Source organism: Diceros bicornis, chromosome 13 (assembly GCF_020826845.1).
Source record: "Diceros bicornis minor isolate mBicDic1 chromosome 13, mDicBic1.mat.cur, whole genome shotgun sequence".
NCBI classification, from domain to species: Eukaryota; Metazoa; Chordata; class Mammalia; order Perissodactyla; family Rhinocerotidae; genus Diceros; species Diceros bicornis.
In genome coordinates, this window is record NC_080752.1 from 3,575,341 (window position 1) to 3,601,336 (window position 25,996).

The window sequence follows — 25,996 nt, forward strand, 5'->3', positions numbered from 1 at the left end:
TTGTTCCTACATAGTAACTTGCAACTTTGATTGAGAATGTGCTTGCTTACAGCAACGTACTATATGTTCTGAATGCCCGAATTGGGAATCTGTGTCAAAACTTTGTTAGGAATTATGTGATCCTTACTAGCTGGAAGTAAGGGAGATGGGGCATGAAGTCATTTCTAGGAGTTGGAGACACACCTAGTTTAGTTCAGTTCTGGGCATCTTTGAAATACCTGTACACACTTGTTCCTACATAGTAACTTGCTATTTGGAATGAGAAAGTGCTTGCTTAAAGCAACGTGCTATATGTTCTGAATGCCCGAATTGGGAATCTGTTTCAAAACTTTGTTAGGAATTATGTGATCCTTACTAGCTGGAAGTAAGGGAGATGGGGCATGTAGTTATTTCTAGGAGTTGGAGACATACCCACTTTAGCTTAGTTCTGGGCATCTTTGAAATACCTATACAAACTTGTTCCTACATAGTAACTTGCAACTTTGAATGAGAATGTGCTTGCTTACAGCAACGTGCTATATGTTCTGAATGTCCGAATTGGGAATCTGTGTCAAAACTTTGTTAGGAATAATGTGATCCTTAGTAGATGGAAGTAAGGAATATGGGGCATGAAGTTATTTCTAGGAGTTGGAGACACACCTAGTTTAGTTCAGTTCTGGGAATCTTTAAAATACCTCTACACACTTGTTCCTACATAGTAACTTGCTACTTGGAATGAGAAAGTGCTTGCTTAAAGCAACGTGCTCTATGTTCTGAATGCCCGAATTGAGAATCTGTGTCAAAACTTTGTTAGGAATTATGTGATCCTTACTAGCTGGAAGTAAGGGAAATGGGGCATTAAGACATTTCTAGGAGTTGGAGGCATACCAAGTTTTGCTCAGCTCTGGGCATCTTTGAAATACCTATACAAACTTGTTCCTACGTAGTAACTTGCAACTTTGAATGAGAATGTGCTTGCTTACAGCAACGTGCTATATGTTCTGAATGACCGAATTGGGAATCTATGTCAAAACTTTGTGAGGAAATATGTGATGGTTACTAGCTGGAAGTACGGGAGATGGGGCATGAAGTTATTTCTAGGAGTTGGAGACATACCAAGTTTAGCTCAGTTCTGGGCATCTTTGAAATACCTATACAAACTTGTTCCTAGATAGTAACTTGCAACTTGGAATGAGAAAGTGCTTGCTTAAAGCAACATTCTATATGTTCTGAATGCCCGAATTGGGAATCTGTGTCAAAACTTTGTTAGGAATTATGTGATCCTTACTAGCTGGAAGTAAGGGAGATGGGGCATGAAGTGATTTCTGGGAGTTGGAGACATACCCACTTTAGCTCAGTTCTGGGCATCTTTGAAATACCTATACAAACTTGTTCCTACATAGTAATATGCTACTTGGAATGAGAATGTGCCTGCTCACAGCAACGTGCTATATGTTCTCAATGCCCGAATTGGGAATCTGTGTCAAAACTTTGTTAGGAATAATGTGATCCTTACTAGATGGAAGTAAGGGATATGGGGCATGAATTTATTGCTAGGAGTTGGAGACATACCCACTTTAGCTCAGTTCTGGGCATCTTTGAAATACCTATACAAACATGTTCCTACATAGTAACTTGCTATTTCGAATGAGAAAGTGCTTGCTTAAAGCAACGGGCTACGTGTTCTGAATGCCCGAATTGGGAATCTGTGTCAAAACTTTGTTAGAAATTATGTGATCCTTACAAGATGGAAGTAAGGGAGATGGGGCATGAAGTTATTTCTAGGAGTTGGAGACATACCCACTTTAGCTCAGTTCTGGGCATCTTTGAAATACCTATACAAACTTGTTCCTACATAGTAACTTGCTACTTGGAATGAGAAAGTGCTTGCTTAAAGCAACGGGCTACATGTTCTGAATGCCCGAATTGGGAATCTGTGTCAAAACTTTGTTAGAAATATGTGATCCTTACTAGCTGGAAGTAAGGGAGATGGGGCATGAAGTGATTTCTAGGAGTTGCAGACATACCCACTTTAGCTCAGTTCTGGGCATCTTTGAAATACCTATACAAACTTGTTCCTACATAGTAACTTGCAACTTTGATTGAGAATGTGCTTGCTTACAGCAACGTGCTATATGTTCTGAATGCCCGGATTGGGAATGTGTGTCAAAACTTTGTTAGGAATTATGTGATCCTTACTAGCTGGAAGTAAGGGAGATGGGGCATGAAGTTATTTCTAGTAGTTGGAGACATACCTAGTTTAGTTCAGTTCTGGGCATCTTTGAAATACCTGTACACACTTGTTCTTACATAGTAACTTGCTACTTGGAATGAGAAAGTGCTTGCTGAAAGCAACGTGCTATATGTTCTGAATGCCCGAATTGGGAATCTGTGTCAAAACTTTGTTAGGAATTATGTGATCCTTACTAGCTGGAAGTAAGGGAGATGGGGCATGAAGTTATTTCTAGGAGTTGGAGACATACCCACTTTAGCTCAGTTCTGGGCATCTTTGAAATACCTATACAAACTTGTTCCTACATAGTAACTTGCAACTTTGAATGAGAATGTGCTTGCTTACAGCAACGTGCTATATGTTCTGAATGCCCGAATTGGGAATCTGTGTCAAAACTTTGTTAGGAATAATGTGATCCTTAGTAGATGGAAGCAAGGGATATGGGGCATGAAGTTATTTCTAGGAGTTGGAGACCTACCCACTTTAACTCAGTTCTGGGCATCTTTGAAATACCTGTACACACTTGTTCCTACATAGTAACTTGCTACTTGGAATGAGAAAGTGCTTGCTTAAAGCAACGTGCTATATGTTCTGAATGCCCGAATTGGCAATCTGCGTCAAAACTTTGTTAGGATTTATGTGATCCTTACTAGCTGGAAGTAAGGGAGATGGGGCATGAAGTTTATTCTAGGAGTTGGAGACATACCCACTTTGGCTCAGTTCTGGGCATCTTTGAAATACCTATACAAACTTGTTCCTACATAGTAACTTGCTACTTTAATGAGAAAGTGCTTGCTTAAAGCAACGGGCTACATGTTCTGAATGCCCGAATTGGGAATCTGTGTCAAAACTTTGTTAGGAATTATATGATCCTTAGTAGATGGAAGTAAGAGAGATAGGGCATGAAGTTATTTCTAGGAGTTGGAGACATACCCACTTTAGCTCAGTTCTGGGCATCTTTGAAGTACCTATACAAACTTGTTCCTACATAGTAACTTGCAACTTTGAATGAGAATGTACTTACTTACAGCAACGTGCTAGATGTTCTGAATGCCCGAATTGGGAATCTGTGCCAAAACTTTGTTAGGAATTACGTGATCCTTACTAGCTGGAAGTAAGGGAGATGGGGCATGAAGTTATTTCTAGGAGTCGGAGACATACCAAGTTTAGTTCAGTTCTGGGCATCTTTGAAATACCTGTACAAACTTGTTCCTACATAGTAACTTGCTACTTGGAATGAGAAAGTGCTTGCTTAAAGCAACGTGCTATATGTTCTGAATGCCCGAAAAGGGAATCTGTGTCAAATCTTTGTTAGAAATTATGTGATCCTTACTTGCTGGAAGTAAGGGAGATGGGGCATGAAGTTATTTCTAGGAGTCGGAGACATACCAAGTTTACCTCAGTTCTGGGCATCTTTGAAATACCTGTACAAACTTGTTCCTACATAGTAACTTTCTACTTGGAATGAGAAAGTGCTTTCTTAAAGCAACGTACTATATGTTCTGAATGCCCGAATTGGGAATCTGTGTCAAAACTTTGTTAGAAATTATGTGATCCTTACTAGCTGGAAGTAAGGCAGATGGGGCATGAAATTACTTCTTGGAGTTGGAGACATACCAAGTTTAGCTCAGTTCTGGGCATCTTTGAAATACCTATACAAACTTGTTCCTACATAGTAACTTGCAAAATTGAATGAGAAAGTGCTTGCTTAAAGCAACTTGCTATATGTTCTGAATGCCCGAATTGGGAATCTGTGTCAAAACTTTGTTAGGAAGTATGTGATCCTTACTAGCTGCAAGTAAGGGAGATGTGGCATGAAGTTATTTCTAGGAGTTGGAGACATACCCACATTAGCTCAGTTCTGGGCATCTTTGAAATACCTGTAGAAACTTGTTCCTACGTAGCAACTTGCGACTTTGAATGAGAATGTGCTTGCTTACAGCAACGTGCTATATGTTCTGAATGCCCGAATTGGGAATCTGTGTCAAATCTTTCTTAGGAAATATGTGATCCTTACTAGCTGGAAGCGAGGGAGATGGGGCATGAAGTTATTTCTAGGAGTTGGAGACATATCCACTTTAGCTCAGTTCTGGGCATCTTTGAAATACCTATACAAACTTGTTCCTACGTAGTAACTTGCTACTTGGAATGACAATGTGCCTGCTCACAGCAAAGTGCTATGTGTTCGGGCTATATGCCCGAATAGGGAATCTGTGTCAAAACGTTTTTAGGAATATTGTGATCCTTACTAGCTGGAAGTAAGGGAAATGTGGCATGAAGTTTTTTCTAGGAGTTGGGGACATACCAAGTTTAGGTCAGTTCTGGGCATCTTTGAAAGTCCTATACAAACTTGATCCTACATAGTAACTTGTAACTTTGGATGAGAATGTGCTTGCTTACAACAACGTGCTATATGTTCTGAATGCCCGAATTGGGAATCTGCGCCAAAACTTTGTTAGGAATTATGTTATCCTTACTAGCTGGAAGTAAGGGACATGGGGCATGAAGTTATTTCTAGGAGTCGGAGAAATACCAAGTTCAGCTCAGTACTGGGCATCTTTGAAATACCTGTACAAACTTGTTCCTACATAGTAACTTGCTACATGGAATGAGAAAGTGCTTGCCTAGAGCAACGTGCTATATGTTCTGAATGCCGGAATTGGGAATCTGTGTCAAAACTTTGTTAGAAATTATGTGAACCTTACTAGCTGGAAGTAAGGGAGATGGGGCATGAAATTATTTCTAGGAGTTGGAGACACACAAAGTTTAGCTCAGTTCTGGGCATCTTTGAAATACCAATACAAACTTGTTCCTACATAGTAACTTGCAACTTTGAATGAGAATGTGCTTGCTTACAGCAACGTGCTATATGTTCTGAATGCCCGAATTGGGAATCTGTGTCAAAACTTTGTTAGGAATTATATGATCCTTAGTAGATGGAGCTAAGAGAGATGGGGCATGAAGTTATTTCTAGGAGTTGGAGACATACCCACTTTAGCTCAATTCTGGGCATCTTTGAAATACCTATACAAACTTGTTCCTACATAGTAACTTCCAAATTTGAATGAGAATGTGCTTGCTTAAAGCAACTTGCTATATGTTCTGAATGCCCGAATTGGGAATCTGTGTCAAAACTTTGTTAGGAATTATGTGATCCTTACTAGCTGCAAGTAAGGGAGATGTGGCATGAAGTTATTTCTAGGAGTTGGACACATACAAAGTTTAGCTCAGTTCTGGGCATCTTTGAAATACCTGTAGAAACTTGTTCCTACTCAGCAACTTGCGACTTTGAATGAGAATGTGCTTGCTTACAGCAACGTGCTATATGTTCTGAATGCCCCCATTGGGAATCTGTGTGAAAACTTTGTTAGGAATTATGTGAGCCTTACTAGCTGGAACTAAGGGAGATGGGGCATGAAGTTATTTCTAGGAGTTGGAGACATACCAAGTTTAGCTCAGTTCTGGTCATCTTTGAAATACCTATACAAACTTGTTCCTACATAGTAACTTGCATTTTTGAATGAGAATGTGCTTGCCCACAGCAACGTGCTATATGTTCTGAATGCCCGAATTGGGAATCTTTGTCAAAACTTTGTTAGGAATTATGTGATCCTTACTAGCTGGAAGTAAGAGAGATGGGGCATGAAGTTATTTCTAGGAGTTGGAGACATACCCACTTTAGCTCAGTTCTGGGCATCATTGAAATACATATACAAACTTGTTCCTCCATAGTAACATGCGACTTTGATTGAGAATGTGCTTGCTTACAGCAACGTGCTATATGTTCTGAATGCCCGAATTGGGAATCTGTGTCAAATCTTTGTTAGGAATTATGTGATCCTTACTAGCTGGAAGCGAGGGAGATGGGGCATGAAGTTATTTCTAGGAGTTGGAGACATATCCACTTTAGCTCAGTTCTGGGCATCTTTGAAATACCTATACAAACTTGTTCCTACATAGTAACTTGCAACTTTGAATGAGAATGTGCTTGCTTAAAGCGACGTGGTATATGTTCTGAATGCCCGAATTGGCAATCTGTGTCAAAACTTTGTTAGGAATTATGTGATCCTTACTAGATGAAAGTAAGGGAGATGGGGCATGAAGTTATTTCTAGGAGTTGGAGACAAATCCACTTTAGCTCATTTCTAGGCATCTTTGAAATACCTATACAAACTTGTTCCTACATAGTAACTTGCTACTTTTAATGAGAAAGTGCTTGCTTAAAGCAACGTGCTATATGTTCTGAATGCCCGAATTGGGAATCTGTGCCAAAACTTTGTTAGGAATTATGTGATCCTTACTAGCTGGAAGTAAGGGAGATGGGGCATGAAGTTATTTCTAGGAGTCGGAGACATACCAAGTTTAGCTCAGTTCTGGGCATCTTCGAAATACCTACACAAACTTGTTCCTACATAGTAACTTGCTACTTGGAATGAGAATGTACTTGCTCACAGCAAAGTGCTATGTGTTCTCAATGCCCGAATTGGGAATCTGTGTCAAAACTTTGTTAGGAATATTGTGATCCTTACTAGCTGGAAGTAAGGCAGATGCGGCATGAAGTTATTTCTAGGAGTCGGGGACATACCAAGTTTAGCTCAGTACTGGGCATCTTTGAAATACCTGTACAAACTTGTTCCTACATAGTAACTTGCTAATGGAATGAGAAAGTGCTTGCTTAAAGCAACGTGCTATATGTTCTGAATGCCCGAAAAGGGAATCTGTGTCAAAACTTTGTTAGGAATTATGTGATCCTTACTAGCTGGAAGTAAGGGAGATGGGGCATGAAGTTATTTCTAGGAGTCGGAGACATACCAAGTTTAGCTCAGTTCTGGGCATCTTTGAAATACCTGTACAAACTTGTTACTACATAGTAACTTTCTACTTGGAATGAGAAAGTGCTTGCTTAAAGCAACGTACTATATGTTCTGAATGCCCGAATTGGGAATCTGTGTCAAAACTTTGTTAGAAATTATATGATCCTTACTAGCTGGAAGTAAGGCAGATGGGGCATGAAATTATTTCTAGGAGTTGGAGACATACCAAGTTTAGCTCAGTTCTGGGCATCTTTGAAATACATATACAAACTTGTTCCTACATAGGAACTTGCAACTTTGAATGAGAATGTGCTTGCTTAAAGCAACTTGCTATATGTTCTGAATGCCCGAATTGGGAATCTGTGTCAAAACTTCGTTATGAATTATGTGATCCTTACTAGCTGGAAGTAAGGGAGATGGGGCATGAAGTTTTTTCTAGGAGTTGGAGACATACCAAGTTTAGCTCAGTTCTGGGCATCTTTGAAATATCTATACAAACTTGTTCCTACATAGTAACTTGCAACTTTGAATGAGAATGTGCTTGCTTACAACAACGTGCTATATGTTCTGAATGCCCGAATTGGGAATCTGTGCCAAAACTTTGTTAGGAATTATGTGATCCTTACTAGCTGGAAGTAAGGGAGATGGGGCATCAAGTTATTTCTAGGAGTCGGAGACATATCAAGTTTAGCTCAGTTCTGAGCATCTTTGATATACCTGTACAAACTTGTTCCTACATAGTAACTTGCTACTTGGAATGAGAAAATGCTTGCTTAAAGCAACGTGCTATAAGTTCTGAATGCCCGAAATGGGAATCTGTGTCAAAACTTTGTTAGAAATTTTGTGATCCTTACTAGCTGGAAGTAAGGGAGATGGGGCATGAAGTTATTTCTAGGAGTCGGAGACATACCAAGTTTAGCTCAGTTCTGGGCATCTTTGAAATACCTGTACAAACTTGTTCCTACATAGTAACTTTCTACTTGGAATGAGAAAGTGCTTGCTTAAAGCAACGTGCTATATGTTCTGAATGCCCGAATTGGGAATCTGTGTCAAAACTTTGTTAGAAATTATGTGATCCTTACTAGCTGGAAGTAAGGCAGATGGGGCATGAAGTTATTTCTAGGAGTCGGAGACATACCAAGTTTAGTTCAGTTCTGGGCATCTTTGAAATACCTATACAAACTTGTTCCTACATAGGAACTTGCAACTTTGAATGAGAATGTGCTTGCTTACAGCAACGTGCTATATGTTCTGAATGCCCGAATTGGGAATCTGTGTCAAAACTTTGTTAGGAATTATGTGATCCTTACAAGCTGGAAGTAAGAGAGATGGGGCATGAAGTTATTTCTAGGAGTTGGAGACATACCCACTTTAGCTCAGTTCTGGGCATCATTGAAATACCTATACAAACTTGTTCCTCCATAGTAACATGCGACTTTGATTGAGAATGTGCTTGCTTACAGCAACGTGCTATATGTTCTGAATGCCCGAATTGGGAATCTGTGTCAAATCTTTGTTAGGAATTATGTGATCCTTACTAGCTGGAAGTAAGGGAGATGGGGCATGAAGTTATTTCTAGGAGTTGGAGACATATCCACTTAAGCTCAGTTCTGGGCATCTTTGAAATACCTATACAAACTTGTTCCTACATAGTAACTTGCAACAGTGAATGAGAATGAGCTTGCTTCAAGCGACGTGGTATATGTTCTGAATGCCCAAATTGGGAATCTGTGTCAAAACTTTGTTAGGAATTATGTGATCATTACTAGCTGGATGTAAGGGAGATGGGGCATGAAGTTATTTCTAGGAGTCGGAGACATACCAAGTTTAGCTCAGTTCTGGGCATCTTTGAAATACCTATACAAACTTGTTCCTACATAGTAACTTGCTACTTGGAATGAGAATGTACTTGCGCACAGCAAAGTACTATGTGTTCTCAATGCCCGAATTGGGAATCTGTGTCAAAACATTGTTAGCAATTATGTGATCCTTACTAGATGGAAGTAAGGGAGATAGGGCATGAAGTTATTTCTGGGAGTTGGAGACATACCCACTTTAGCTCAGTTCTGGGCATCTTTGACATACCTATACAAACTTGTTCCTACATAGTACCTTGCTACTTGGAATGAGAATGTGCCTGCTCACAGCAAAGTGCTATGTGTTCTGAATGCCCGAATTGGGAATCTGTGTCAAAACTTTTTTAGGAATATTGTGATCCTTACTAGCTGGAAGAAAGGGAGATGGGGCATGAAGTTTTTTCTAGGAGTTGGAGACATACCATGTTTAGCTCAGTTCTGGGCATCTTAGAAATACCTATACAAACTTGTTCCTACATAGTAACTTACAACTTTGAATGAGAATGTGCTTGCTTAAAGCAACGTGCTATATGTTCTGAATGCCCGAATTGGGAATCTGTGCCAAAACTCTGTTAGGAATTATGTGATCCTTACTAGCTGGAAGTAAGCGAGATGGGGCATGAAGTTATTTCTAGGAGTCGGAGACATACCAAGTTTAGCTCAGTACTGGGCATCTTTGAAATACCTGTACAAACTTGTTCCTACATAGTAACTTGCTACTTGGAATGAGAAAGTGCTTGCTTAAAGCAACGTGCTATATGTTCTGAATGCCCGAATTGGGAATCTCTGTCAAAACTTTGTTAGAAATTATGTGATCCTTACTAGCTGGTAGTAAGGGAGATGGGGCATGAAATTATTTCCAGGAGTTGGAGACATACCAAGTTTAGCTCAGTTCTGGGCATCTTTGAAATACCTATACAAACTTGTTCCTACATAGTAACTTGCAACTTTGAATGAGAATGTGCTTGCTTACAGCAACGTGCTATATGTTCTGAATGCCCGAATTGGGAATCTGTGTCAAAACTTTGTTAGGAATTATATGATCCTTAGTAGATTTAAGTAAGAGAGATGGGGCATGAAGTTATTTCTAGGAATTGGAGACATACCCACTTTACCTCAGTTCTGGTCATCTTTGAAATACCTATACAAACTTGTTCCTACATAGTAACTTGCAACATTGAATCAGAATGTACTTACATACAGCAAGGTGCTATATGTTCTGAATGCCCGAATAGGGAATCTGTGTCAAAACTTTGTTAGGAATTATGTGATCCTTACTAGCTTGAAGTAAGGGAAATGGGGCATGAAGTTATTTCTAGGAGTTGGAGACATACCCACTTTAGCTCAGTTCTGGGCATCTTTGAAATACCTGTACAAACTTGTTCCTACGTAGCAACTTGCAACTTTGAATGAGAATGTGCTTGCTTACAGCAACGTGCCATATGTTCTGAATGCCCGAATTGGGAATCTGTGTCAAAACTTTGTTAGGAATTATGTGATCCTTACTAGAAGGAAGTAAGGGAGATGGGGCATGAAGTTATTTCTAGGAGTTGGAGACCTACCAAGTTTAGCTCAGTTCTGGGCGTCTTTGAAATACCTGTACAAACTTCTTCCTACATAGTAACTTGCTACTTGGAATGAGAAAGTGCTTGCTTAAAGCAACGTGCTATATGTTCTGAATGCCCGAATTGGGAATCTGTGTCAAAACTTTGTTCGGAATTATGTGATCCTTACTAGCTGGAAGTAAGGGAGATGGGGCATGAAGTTATTTCTAGGAGTTGGAGACATACCAAGTTTAGCTCAGTTCTGGACATCTTTGAAATACCTATACAAACTTGTTCCTACATAGTAACTTGCAACTTTGAATGAAAATGTGCTTGCTTACAGCAACGTGCTATATGTTCTGAATGCCCGAATTGGGGATCTGTGTCAAAACTTTGTTAGGAATTATGTGCTCCTTACTAGCTGGAAGTGAGGGAGATGTGGCATGAAGTTATTTCTAGGAGTTGGAGACATACTCACTTTAGCTCAGTCCTGGTCATCATTGAAATACCTATACAAACTTGTTCCTACATAGTAACTTGTATTTTTGAATGAGAATGTGGTTCCTTACAGCAACGTGCTATATGTTCTCAATGACCGATTTGGGAATCTGTGTCAAAACTTTGTTAGGAATTATGTGATCCTTACTAGCTGGAAGTAAGGGAGATGGGGCATGAAGTTATTTCTAGGAGTTGGAGACATACCAAGTTTAGCTCTGTTCTGGGCATCTTTGAAATACCTATACAAACTTGTTCCTACATAGTAACTTGCAACTTTGAATGAGAATGTGCTTGCTTAAAGCGACGTGGTATATGTTCTGAATGCCCGAATTGGGAATCTGTGTCAAAACTTTGTTAGCAATTATGTGATCATTACTAGATGGAAGTAAGGGAGATGGGCCATGAAGATATTTCTAGGAGTTGGAGACACACCCACTTTAGATCATTTCTGGGCATCTTTGATATACCTATAAAAACTTGTTCCTTCATAGAAACTTGCTACTTTTGATGAGAAAGTGCTTGCTTAAAGCAACGTTCTATATGTTCTGAATGCCCGAATTGGGAATCTGTGTCAAAACTTCGTTATGAATTATGTGATCCTTACTAGCTGGAAGTAAGGGAGATGGGGCATGAAGTTTTTTCTAGGAGTTGGAGACATACCAAGTTTAGCTCATTTCTGGGCATCTTTGAAATATCTATACAAACTTGTTCCTTCATAGTAACTTGCAACTTTGAATGAGAATGTGCTTGCTTACAACAACGTGCTATATGTTCTGAATGCCCGAATTGGGAATCTGTGCCAAAACTTTGTTAGGAATTATGTGATCCTTACTAGCTGGAAGTAAGGGAGATGGGGCATGAAGTTATTTCTAGGAGTCGGAGACATATCAAGTTTAGCTCAGTTCTGGGCATCTTTGATATACCTGTACAAACTTGTTCCTACATAGTAACTTGCTACTTGGAATGAGAAAATGCTTGCTTAAAGCAACGTGCTATAAGTTCTGAATGCCCGAAATGGGAATCTGTGTCAAAACTTTGTTAGAAATTTTGTGATCCTTATTAGCTGGAAGTAAGGGAGATGGGGCATGAAGTTATTTCTAGGAGTTGGAGACATACCAAGTTTAGCTCAGTTCTGGGCATCTTTGAAATACCTGTACAAACTTGTTCCTACATAGTAACTTTCTACTTGGAATGAGAAAGTGCTTGCTTAAAGCAACGTGCTATATGTTCTGAATGCCCGAATTGGGAATCTGTGTGAAAACTTTGTTAGAAATTATGTGATCCTTACTAGCTGGAAGTAAGGCAGATGGGGCATGAAGTTATTTCTAGGAGTCGGAGACATACCAAGTTTAGTTCAGTTCTGGGCATCTTTGAAATACCTATACAAACTTGTTCCTACATAGGAACTTGCAACTTTGAATGAGAATGTGCTTGCTTACAGCAACGTGCTATATGTTCTGAATGCCCGAATTGGGAATCTGTGTCAAAACTTTGTTAGGAATTATGTGATCCCTACAAGCTGGAAGTAAGAGAGATGGGGCATGAAGTTATTTCTAGGAGTTGGAGACATACCCACTTTAGCTCAGTTCTGGGCATCATTGAAATACCTATACAAACTTGTTCCTCCATAGTAACATGCGACTTTGATTTAGAATGTGCTTGCTTACAGCAACATGCTATATGTTCTGAATGCCCGAATTGGGAATCTGTGTCAAATCTTTGTTAGGAATTATGTAATCCTTACTAGCTGGATGTAAGTGAGATGGGGCATGAAATTATTTCTAGGAGTTGGAGACATACCAAGTTTAGCTCAGTTCTGGGCATCTTTCAAATACATATACAAACTTGTTCCTACATAGGAACTTGCAACTTTGAATGAGAATGTGCTTGCTTAAAGCAACTTGCTATATGTTCTGAATGCCCGAATTGGGAATCTGTGTCAAAACTTCGTTATGAATTATGTGATCCTTACTAGCTGGAAGTAAGGGAGATGGGGCATGAAGTTTTTTCTAGGAGTTGGAGACATACCAAGTTTAGCTCAGTTCTGGGCATCTTTGAAATATCTATACAAACTTGTTCCTACATAGTAACTTGCAACTTTGAATGAGAATGTGCTTGCTTACAACAACGTGCTATATGTTCTGAATGCCCGAATTGGGAATCTGTGTCAAAACTTTGTTAGGAATTATGTGATCCTTACTAGCTGGAAGTAAGGGAGATGGGGCATCAAGTTATTTCTAGGAGTCGGAGACATATCAAGTTTAGCTCAGTTCTGGGCATCTTTGATATACCTGTACAAACTTGTTCCTACATAGTAACTTGCTACTTGGAATGAGAAAATGCTTGCTTAAAGCAACGTGCTATAAGTTCTGAATGCCCGAAATGGGAATCTGTGTCAAAACTTTGTTAGAAATTTTGTGATCCTTACTAGCTGGAAGTAAGGGAGATGGGGCATGAAGTTATTTCTAGGAGTCGGAGACATACCAAGTTTAGCTCAGTTCTGGGCATCTTTGAAATACCTGTACAAACTTGTTCCTACATAGTACCTTTCTACTTGGAATGAGAAAGTGCTTGCTTAAAGCAACGTGCTATATGTTCTGAATGCCCAAATTGGGAATCTGTGTGAAAACTTTGTTAGAAATTATGTGATCCTTACTAGCTGGAAGTAAGGCAGATGGGGCATGAAGTTGTTTCTAGGAGTCGGAGACATACCAAGTTTAGTTCAGTTCTGGGCATCTTTGAAATACCTATACAAACTTGTTCCTACATAGGAACTTGCAACTTTGAATGAGAATGTGCTTGCTTACAGCAACGTGCTATATGTTCTGAATGCCCGAATTGGGAATCTGTGTCAAAACTTTGTTAGGAATTATGTGATCCTTACAAGCTGGAAGTAAGAGAGATGGGGCATGAAGTTATTTCTAGGAGTTGGAGACATACCCACTTTAGCTCAGTTCTGGGCATCATTGAAATACCTATACAAACTTGTTCCTCCATAGTAACATGCGACTTTGATTGAGATTGTGCTTGCTTACAGCAACGTGCTATATGTGCTGAATTCCCGAATTGGGAATCTGTGTCAAAACTTTGGTAGGAATATTGTGATCCTTACTAGCTGGAAGTAAGGGAGATGGGGCATGAAGTTATTTCTAGGAGTTGGAGACATATCCACTTTAGCTCAGTTCTGGGCATCTTTGAAATACCTATACAAACTTGTTCCTACATAGTAACTTGCAACAGTGAATGAGAATGAGCTTGCTTCAAGCGACGTGGTATATGTTCTGAATGCCCAAATTGGGAATCTGTGTCAAAACTTTGTTAGGAATTATGTGATCATTACTAGCTGGAAGTAAGGGAGATGGGGCATGAAGTTATTTCTAGGAGTCGGAGACATACCAAGTTTAGCTCAGTTCTGGGCATCTTTGAAATACCTATACAAACTTGTTCCTACATAGTAACTTGCTACTTGGAATGAGAATGTACTTGCGCACAGCAAAGTGCTATGTGTTCTCAATGCCCGAATTGGGAATCTGTGTCAAAACATTGTTAGCAATTATGTGATCCTTACTAGATGGAAGTAAGGGAGATAGGGCATGAAGTTATTTCTGGGAGTTGGAGACATACCCACTTTAGCTCAGTTCTGGGCATCTTTGACATACCTATACAAACTTGTTCCTACATAGTACCTTGCTACTTGGAATGAGAATGTGCCTGCTCACAGCAAAGTGCTATGTGTTCTGAATGCCCGAATTGGGAATCTGTGTCAAAACTTTTTTAGGAATATTGTGATCCTTACTAGCTGGAAGAAAGGGAGATGGGGCATGAAGTTTTTTCTAGGAGTTGGAGACATACCATGTTTAGCTCAGTTCTGGGCATCTTTGAAATACCTATACAAACTTGTTCCTACATAGTAACTTACAACTTTGAATGAGAATGTGCTTGCTTACAACAACGTGCTATATGTTCTGAATGCCCGAATTGGGAATCTGTGCCAAAACTTTGTTAGGAATTATGTTATCCTTACTAGCTGGAAGTAAGCGAGATGGGGCATGAAGTTATTTCTAGGAGTCGGAGACATACCAAGTTTAGCTCAGTACTGGGGATCTTTGAAATACCTGTACAAACTTGTTCCTACATAGTAACTTGCTACTTGGAATGAGAAAGTGCTTGCTTAAAGCAACGTGCTATATGTTCTGAATGCCCGAATTGGGAATCTGTGTCAAAACTTTGTTAGAAATTATGTGATCCTTACTAGCTGGTAGTAAGGGAGATGGGGCATGAAATTATTTCCAGGAGTTGGAGACATACCAAGTTTAGCTCAGTTCTGGGCATCTTTGAAATACCTATACAAACTTGTTCCTACATAGTAACTTGCAACTATGAATGAGAATGTGCTTGCTTACAGCAACGTGCTATATGTTCTGAATGCCCGAATTGGGAATCTGTGTCAAAACTTTGTTAGGAATTATATGATCCTTAGTAGATTTAAGTAAGAGAGATGGGGCATGAAGTTATTTCTAGGAGTTGGAGACATACCCACTTTAGCTCAGTTCTGGTCATCTTTGAAATACCTATACAAACTTGTTCCTACATAGTAACTTGCAACATTGAATAAGAATGTACTTACATACAGCAAGGTGCTATATGTTCTGAATGCCCGAATAGGGAATCTGTGTCAAAACTTTGTTAGGAATTATGTGATCCTTACTAGCTTGAAGTAAGGGAAATGGGGCATGAAGTTATTTCTAGGAGTTGGAGACATACCCACTTTAGCTCAGTTCTGGGCATCTTTGAAATACCTGTACAAACTTGTTCCTACGTAGCAACTTGCAACTTTGAATGAGAATGTGCTTGCTTACAGCAACGTGCTATATGTTCTGAATGCCCGAATTGGGAATCTGTGTCAAAACTTTGTTAGGAATAATATGATCCTTAGTAGATTTAAGTAAGAGAGATGGGGCATGAAGTTATTTCTAGGAGTTGGAGACATACCCACTTTAGCTCAGTTCTGGGCATCTTTGATATACGTATACAAACTTGTTCCTACATAGTAACTTGCAACTTTGAATGAGAATGTACTTACTTACAGCAAGGTGCTATATGTTCTGAATGCCCGAATAGGGAATCTGTGTCAAAACTTTGTTAGGAATTATGTGATCCGTACTAGCTGGAAGTAAGGGAGATGGGGCATGAAGTTATTTCTAGGAGTTGGAGACATACCCACTTTAGCTCAGTTCTGGGCATCTTTGAAATACCTGTACAAACTTGTTCCTACGTAGCAACTTGCGACTTTGAATGAGAATGTGCTTGCTTACAACAACGTGCTATATGTTCTGAATGCCCGAATTGGGAAACTGTGTCAAAACTTTGTTAGGAATTATGTGATCCTTACTAGCTGGAAGTAAGGGAGATGGGGCATGAAGTTATTTCTAGGAGTTGGAGACATACCAAGTTTAGCTCAGTTCTGGTCATCTTTGAAATACCTATACAAACTTGTTCCTACATAGTAACTTGCAACTTTGATTGAGAATGTGCTTGCTTACAGCAACGTGCTATATGTTCTCAATGCCCGAATTGGGAATCTGTGTCAAAACTTCGTTAGGAATTATGTGATCCTTACTAGCTGGAAGTACGGGAGATGGGGCATGAAGTTATTTCTAGGAGTTGGAGACATACCCACTTTGGCTCAGTTCTGGGCATCTTTGAAAGTCCTATACAAACTTGTTCCTACATAGTAACTTGCGAGTTAGAATGAGAAATTGCTTGCTTAAAGCAACATGCTGTGTGTTCTGAATGCCCGAATTGGGAATCTGTGTCAAAACTTTGTTAGGAATATTGTGATCCCTACTAGCTGGAAGAAAGGTAGATGCAGCATGAAGTTATTTCTAGGAGTTGGAGACATACCCACTTTAGCTCAGTTCTGGGCATCTTTGAAATACCTGTACACACTTGTTCCTACATAGTAACTTGCTACTTGGAATGAGAAAGTGCTTGCTTAAAGCAACGGGGTACGTGTTCTGAATTCCCGAATTGGGAATCTGTGTCAAAACTTTGTTAGAAATTATGTGATCCTTACAAGATGGAAGTAAGGGAGATGGGACATGAAATTATTTCTAGGAGTTGGAGACATACCCACTTTAGCTCAGTTCTGGGCATCTTTGAAATACCTATACAAACTTGTTCCTACATAGTAACTTGCTACTTGGAATGAGAAAGTGCTTGCTTAAAGCAACGGGCTACATGTTCAGAATGCCCGAATTGGGAATCTGTGTCAAAACTTTGTTAGGCATTATGTGATCCTTACTAGCTGAAAGTAAGGGAGATGGGGCATGAAGTGATTTCCAGGAGTTGGAGACATACCCACTTTAGCTCAGTTCTGGGCATCATTGAAGTACCTATACAAACTTGTTCCTACATAGTAACTTGCAACTTTGCTTGAGAATGTGCTTGCTTACAGCAACGTGCTATATGTTCTGAATGCCCGAATTGGGAATCTGTTTCAAAACTTTGTTAGGAATTATGTGATCCTTACTAGATGGAAGTAAGGGAGATGGTGCATGAAGTTATTTCTAGGAGTTGGAGACACACCTAGTTTAGTTCAGTTCTGGGCATCTTTGAAATACCTGTACACACTTGTTCCTACATAGTAACTTGCTACTTGGAATGAGAAAGTGCTTGCTTAAAGCAACGTGCTATATGTTCTGAATGACCGAATTGGGAATCTGTGTCAAAACTTTGTTAGGAATTATGTGATCCTTACTAGCTGGAAGTAAGGGAGACGGGGCATGTAGTGATTTCTAGGAGTTGGAGACATACCCACTTTAGCTTAGTTCTGGGCATCTTTGAAATACCTATACAAACTTGTTCCTACATAGTAACTTGCAACTTTGAATGAGAATGTGCTTGCTTACAGCAACGTGCTATATGTTCTGAATGCCCGAATTGGGAATCTGTGTAAAAACTTTGTTAGGAATAATGTGATCCTTAGTAGATGGAAGTAAGGGATATGGGGCATGAAGTTATTTCTAGGAGTTGGAGAAATACCCACTTTAGCTCAGTTCTGGGCATCTTTGAAATACCTATACAAACATGTTCCTACATAGTAACTTGCTACTTGGAATGAGAAAGTGCTTGCTTAAAGCAACGGGCTACGTGTTCTGAATGCCCGAATTGGGAATCTGTGTCAAAACTTTGTTAGGATTTATGTGATTCTTACTAGCTGGAAGTAAGGGAGATGGGGTATGAAGTTATTTCTAGGAGTTGGAGACATACCTACTTTAGCTCAGTTCTGGGCCTCTTTGAAATACCTATACAAACTTGTTCCTACATAGTGACTTGCTACTTGGAATGAGAAAGTGCTTGCTTAAAGCAACGTGGTATATGTTATGAATGCCCGAATTGGGAATCTGTGTCAAAACTTTGTTAGGAATTATATGATCCTTACTAGGTGGAAGTAAGTGAGATGGGGCATGAAGTTATTTCTAGGAGTTGGAGACATACCCACTTTAGCTCCGTTCTGGACAACTTTGAAATACCTGCACAAACTTGTTCCTACATAGTAACTTGCAACTTTGATTGAGAATGTGCTTGCTTACAGCAACGTGCTATATGTTCTGAATGCCCGAATTGAGAATCTGTGTCAAAACTTTGTTAGGAATTATGTGATCCTTACTAGCTGGAAGTAAGGGAAATGGGGCATTAAGTTATTTCTAGGAGTTGGAGACATACCAATTTTAGCTCAGTTCTGGGCATCTTTGAAATACCTATGCAAACTTGTTCCTACATAGTAACTTGCAACTTTGAATGAGAATGTGCTTGCTTACAGCAACGTGCTATATGTTCTGAATGCACGATGTGGAATCTGTGTCAAAACTTTGTTAAGAATTATATGATCCTTAGTAGATTTAAGTAAGAGAGATAGGGCATGAAGTTATTTCTAGGAGTTGGAGACATACCCACTTTAGCTCAGTTCTGGGCATCTTTGAAATACCTATACAAACTTGTTCCTACATAGTAACTTGCATTTTTGAATGAGAATGTGCTTGCTTACAGCAACGTGCTATATGTTCTGAATGCCCGAATTGGGAATCTGTGTCAAAACTTTGTTAGGTATTATGCGATTCTTACTAGCTGGAAGTAAGGGAGATGAGGCATGAAGTTATTTCCAGGAGTTGGAGACATACCCACTTTAGCTCAGTTCTGGGCATCTTGGAATACCTATACAAACTTGTTCCTCCATAGTAACATGCGACTTTGATTGAGAATGTGCTTGCTTACAGCAACGTGCTATATGTTCTGAATGCTCGAATTTGAAATCTGTGTCAAAACTTTGTTAGGAATTATGTGATCCTTACTAGCTGGAAGTAAGGGAGATGGGGAATGAAGTTATTTCTAGGAGTTGGAGACATACCAAGTTTAGCTCAGTTCTGGTCATGTTTGAAATACCTATACATACTTGTTCCTACATAGTAACTTGCAACTTTGATTGAGAATGTGCTTGCTTACAGCAACGTGCTATATGTTCTGAATGCCCGAATTGGGAATCTGTGTCAAAACTTTGTTAGGAATTATGTGATCCTTACTAGCTGGAAGTAAGGGAGATGGGGCATGAAGTGATTTCTAGGAGTTGGAGACATACCCACTTTAGCTCAGTTCTGGGCATCTTTGAAATACCTATACAAACTTGTTCCTACATAGTAACTTGCAACTTTGATTGAGAATGTGCTTGCTTACAGCAACGTACTATATGTTCTGAATGCCCGAATTGGGAATCTGTGTCAAAACTTTGTTAGGAATTATGTGATCCTTACTAGCTGGAAGTAAGGGAGATGGGGCATGAAGTCATTTCTAGGAGTTGGAGACACACCTAGTTTAGTTCAGTTCTGGGCATCTTTGAAATACCTGTACACACTTGTTCCTACATAGTAACTTGCTACTTGGAATGAGAAAGTGCTTGCTTAAAGCAACGTGCTATATGTTCTGAATGCCCGAATTGGGAATCTGTTTCAAAACTTTGTTAGGAATTATGTGATCCTTACTAGCTGGAAGTAAGGGAGATGGGGCATGTAGTTATTTCTAGGAGTTGGAGACATACCCACTTTAGCTTAGTTCTGGGCATCTTTGAAATACCTATACAAACTTGTTCCTACATAGTAACTTGCAACTTTGAATGAGAATGTGCTTGCTTACAGCAACGTGCTATATGGTCTGAATGTCCGAATTGGGAATCTGTGTCAAAACTTTGTTTGGAATAATGTGATCCTAAGTGGATGGAAGTAAGGAATATGGGGCATGAAGTTATTTCTAGGAGTTGGAGACACACCTAGTTTAGTTCAGTTCTGGGAATCTTTAAAATACCTCTACACACTTGTTCCTACATAGTAACTTGCTACTTGGAATGAGAAAGTGCTTGCTTAAAGCAACGTGCTCTATGTTCTGAATGCCCGAATTGAGAATCTGTGTCAAAACTTTGTTAGGAATTATGTGATCCTTACTAGCTGGAAGTAAGGGAAATGGGGCATTAAGACATTTCTAGGAGTTGGAGGCATACCAAGTTTTGCTCAGCTCTGGGCATCTTTGAAATACCTATACAAACTTGTTCCTACGTAGTAACTTGCAACTTTGAATGAGAATGTGCTTGCTTACAGCAACGTGCTATATGTTCTGAATGCCCGAATTGGGAATCTATGTCAAAACTTTGTGAGGAAATATGTGATGGTTACTAGCTGGAAGTACGGGAGATGGGGCATGAAGTTATTTCTAGAAGTTGGAGACATACCAAGTTTAGCTCAGTTCTGGGCATCTTTGAAATACCTATACAAACTTGTTCCTAGATAGTAACTTGCAACTTGGAATGAGAAAGTGCTTGCTTAAAGCAACATTCTATATGTACTGAATGCCCGAATTGGGAATCTGTGTCAAAACTTTGTTAGGAATTATGTGATCCTTACTAGCTGGAAGTAAGGGAGATGGGGCATGAAGTGATTTCTAGGAGTTGGAGACATACCCACTTTAGCTCAGTTCTGGGCATCTTTGAAATACCTATACAAACTTGTTCCTACATAGTAATATGCTACTTGGAATGAGAATGTGCCTGCTCACAGCAACGTGCTATATGTTCTCAATGCCCGAATTGGGAATCTGTGTCAAAACTTTGTTAGGAATAATGTGATCCTTACTAGATGGAAGTAAGGGATATGGGGCATGAATTTATTGCTAGGAGTTGGAGACATACCCACTTTAGCTCAGTTCTGGGCATCTTTGAAATACCTATACAAACATGTTCCTACATAGTAACTTGCTATTTGGAATGAGAAAGTGCTTGCTTAAAGCAACGGGCTACGTGTTCTGAATGCCCGAATTGGGAATCTGTGTCAAAACTTTGTTAGAAATTATGTGATCCTTACAAGATGGAAGTAAGGGAGATGGGGCATGAAGTTATTTCTAGGAGTTGGAGACATACCCACTTTAGCTCAGTTCTGGGCATCTTTGAAATACCTATACAAACTTGTTCCTACATAGTAACTTGCTACTTGGAATGAGAAAGTGCTTGCTTAAAGCAACGGGCTACATGTTCTGAATGCCCGAATTGGGAATCTGTGTCAAAACTTTGTTAGAAATATGTGATCCTTACTAGCTGGAAGTAAGGGAGATGGGGCATGAAGTGATTTCTAGGAGTTGCAGACATACCCACTTTAGCTCAGTTCTGGGCATCTTTGAAATACCTATACAAACTTGTTCCTACATAGTAACTTGCAACTTTGATTGAGAATGTGCTTGCTTACAGCAACGTGCTATATGTTCTGAATGCCCGGATTGGGAATGTGTGTCAAAACTTTGTTAGGAATTATGTGATCCTTACTAGCTGGAAGTAAGGGAGATGGGGCATGAAGTTATTTCTAGTAGTTGGAGACATACCTAGTTTAGTTCAGTTCTGGGCATCTTTGAAATACCTGTACACACTTGTTCTTACATAGTAACTTGCTACTTGGAATGAGAAAGTGCTTGCTGAAAGCAACGTGCTATATGTTCTGAATGCCCGAATTGGGAATCTGTGTCAAAACTTTGTTAGGAATTATGTGATCCTTACTAGCTGGAAGTAAGGGAGATGGGGCATGAAGTTATTTCTAGGAGTTGGAGACATACCCACTTTAGCTCAGTTCTGGGCATCTTTGAAATACCTATACAAACTTGTTCCTACATAGTCACTTGCAACTTTGAATGAGAATGTGCTTGCTTACAGCAACGTGCTATATGTTCTGAATGCCCGAATTGGCAATCTGCGTCAAAACTTTGTTAGGATTTATGTGATCCTTACTAGCTGGAAGTAAGGGAGATGGGGCATGAAGTTAATTCTAGGAGTTGGAGACATACCCACTTTGGCTCAGTTCTGGGCATCTTTGAAATACCTATACAAACTTGTTCCTACATAGTAACTTGCTACTTTAATGAGAAAGTGCTTGCTTAAAGCAACGGGCTACATGTTCTGAATGCCCGAATTGGGAATCTGTGTCAAAACTTTGTTAGAAATTATGTGATCCTTACTAGATGGAATTAAGGGAGATGGGGCATGAAGTTATTTCTAGGAGTTGGAGACATACCCACTTTAGCTCAGTTCTGGGCATCTTTAAATACCTATACAAACTTATTCCTACATAGTAACTTGCAACTTTGATTGAGAATGTGCTTGCTTACAGCAACGTGCTATATATTCTGAATGCCTGAATTGGGAAACTGTGTCAAAATTTTGTTAGGAATTATGTGATCCTTACTAGCTGGAAGTAAGGGAAATGGGGCATGAAGTTATTTCTAGGAGTTGGAGACATACCCACTTTAGCTCAGTTCTGGGCATCTTTGAAATACCTATACAAACTTGTTCCTACATAGTAACTTGCTACTTTGAATGAGAAAGTACTTGCTTAAAGCAACATGCTATATGTTCTGAATGCCCGTATTGGGAATCTGTGTCAAAATTTTGTTAGGAATTATGTGATCCTTACTAGCTGGAAGTAAGGGAGATGGGGCATGAAGTGATTTCTAGGAGTTGGAGACATACCCGCTTTAGCTCAGTTCTGGGCATCTTTGAAATACCTATACAAACTTGTTCCTACATAGTAACTTGCAACTTTGATTGAGAATGTGCATGCTTACACCAACGTGCTATATGTTCTGAATGCCCGAATTGGGAATCTGTGTCAAAACTTTGTTAGGAATAATGTGATCCTTAGTAGATGGAAGTAAGGGAGATGGGGCATGAAGTTATTTCTAGGAGTTGGAGACATACCCACTTTAGATCAGTTCTGGGCATCTTTGAAATACCTATACAAACTTGTGCCTACATAGTAACTTGCGAGTTAGAATGAGAAAGTGCTTGCTTAAAACAACATGCTGTGTGTTCTGAATGCCCCAATTGGGAATCTGTGTCAAAACATTGTTAGGAATTATGTGATCCTTACTAGCTGGAAGTAAGGGAGATGGGGCATGAAGATATTTCTAGGAGTTGGAGACATACAAGTTTAGCTCAGTTCTGGGCATCTTTGAAATACCTATACAAACTTGTTCCTACATACGAACTAGCAACTTTGAATGAGAATGTGCTTGCTTACAGCAACCTGCTATATGTTCTGAATGCCCGAATTGGGAATCTGTGTCAAAACATTGTTAGGAATTATGTGATCCTTACTAGCTGGAAGTACGGGAGATGGGGCATGAAGTTATTTCTAGGAGTTGGAGACATACCAAGTATAGCTCAGTTCTGGGCATCTTTGAAATACCTAGTCAAACTTGTTCCTACATATTAACTTGCTACTTGGAATGAGAAAATTCTTGCTTAAAGCAACGTGATATATGTTTTGAATGCCCTAATTGGGAAACTGTGTCAAAACTTTCTTAGGAATTATGTGATCCTTACTAGCTGGAAGTAAGGGAGATGGGGCATGAAGTTATTTCTAGGAGTTGGAGACATACCCGCTTTAGCTCAGTTCTGGGCATCATTGAAATACCTATACAAACTTGTTCCTACATAGTAACTTGCAACTTTGAATGAGAATGTGCTTGCTTACAGCAACGTGCTATAAGTTCTGAATGCTCGAATTGGGAATCTGTGTCAAAACTTTGTTAGGAATTATGTGATCCTTACTAGCTGGAAGTAAGGGAGATGGGGCATAAAGTTATTTCTAGGAGTTGGAGACATACCAAGTTTAGCTCAGTTCTGGGCATCTTTGAAATACCTATACAAACTTGTTCCTACATAGTAACTTCCTGTTGAAATGAGAAAGGGCTTGCTTAAAGCAACGTGCTATATGTTCTGAATTCCCGAATTGGGAATCTGTGTCAAAACTTTGTTAGGAATTCTGTGATCCTTACTAGCTGGAAGTAAGTGAGATGGGGCATAAAGTCATTTCTAGGAGTTGGAGTCATACCAAGTTTAGCTCAGTTCTGGGCATCTTTGAAATTCCTATACAAACTTGTTCCTACATAGTAACTTGCTACTTGGAATGAGAATGTGATTGCTTACAGCAACGTGCTATATGTTCTGAATGCCCGAATTGGGAATCTGTGTCAAAACTTTGTTAGGAATTATGTGATCCTTACTAGATGGAAGTAAGTGAGATGGGGCATGAAGTCATTTCTAGGAGTTGGAGTCATACCAAGTTTAGCTCAGTTCTGGGCATCTTTAAAATACCTATACAAACTTGTTCCTACATAGTAACTTGCAACTTTGAATGAGAATGTGCTTCCTTACAGCAACGTGCTATATGTTCTGATTTCCCGAATTGGGAATCTGTGTCAAAACTTTGTTAGGAATATTGTGATCCTTACTAGCTGGAAGTAAGGGAGATGGGATATGAAGTTATTTCTAGGAGTTGGAGACATACCCACTTTAGCTCAGTGCTGGGCATCTTTGAAAGTCCTATACAAACTTGTTCCAAGATAGTAACTTGCGTGTTCTAATGAGAAATTGCTTGCTTAAAGCAACCTGCTATATGTTCTGAATGCCCGAATTGGGAATCTGTGTTTAAACTTTGTTAGGAATTGTGAGATCCTTACTAGCTGGAAGTAAAGGACATGGGACATGAAGTTATTTCTAGGAGTTGAAGACATAACAAGTTTAGCTCAGTTCTGGGCATCTTTGAAAGTCGTATACAAACTTGTTCCAAGATAGTAACTTGCGAGTTGGAATGAGAAAGTGATTGCTTAAAGCAACGTGCTGTATGTTCTGAATGCCCAAATTGCGAATCTTTGTCAAAACTTTGTTAGGAATTATGTAATCCTTACTAGCTGGAAGTAAAGGACATGGGACATGAAGTTATTTCTAGGAGTTGGAGACATACCAAGTTTAGCTCAGTTCTGGGCCTCTTTGAAATACCTATACAAACTTGTTCCTACATAGTAACTTGCAACTTTGAATGAGAATGTGCTTGCTTACAGCAACCTGCTATATGTTCTGAATGCCCGAATTGGGAATCTGTGTCAAAACATTGTTAGGAATTATGTGATCCTTACTAGCTGGAAGTACGTGAGATGGGGCATGAAGTTATTTCTAGGAGTTGGAGACATACCAAGTATAGCTCAGTTCTGGGCATCTTTGAAATACCTAGTCAAACTTGTTCCTACATATTAACTTGCTACTTGGAATGAGAAAACTCTTGCTTAAAGCAACGTGATATATGTTTTGAATGCCCTAATTGGGAAACTGTGTCAAAACTTTCTTAGGAATTATGTGATCCTTACTAGCTGGAAGTAAGGGAGATGGGGCATGAAGTTATTTCTAGGAGTTGGAGACATACAAAGTTTAGCTCAGTTCTGGGCATCTTTGAAATACCTATACAAACTTGTTCCTACATAGTAACTTGCAACTTTGAATGAGAATGTGCTTGCTTACAGCAACGTGCTATAAGTTCTGAATGCTCGAATTGGGAATCTGTGTCAAAACTTTGTTAGGAATTATGTGATCCTTACTAGCTGGAAGTAAGGGAGAAGGGACATAAAGTTCTTTCTAGGAGTTGGAGACATACCAAGTTTAGCTCAGTTCTGGGCATCTTTGAAATACCTATACAAACTTGTTCCTAC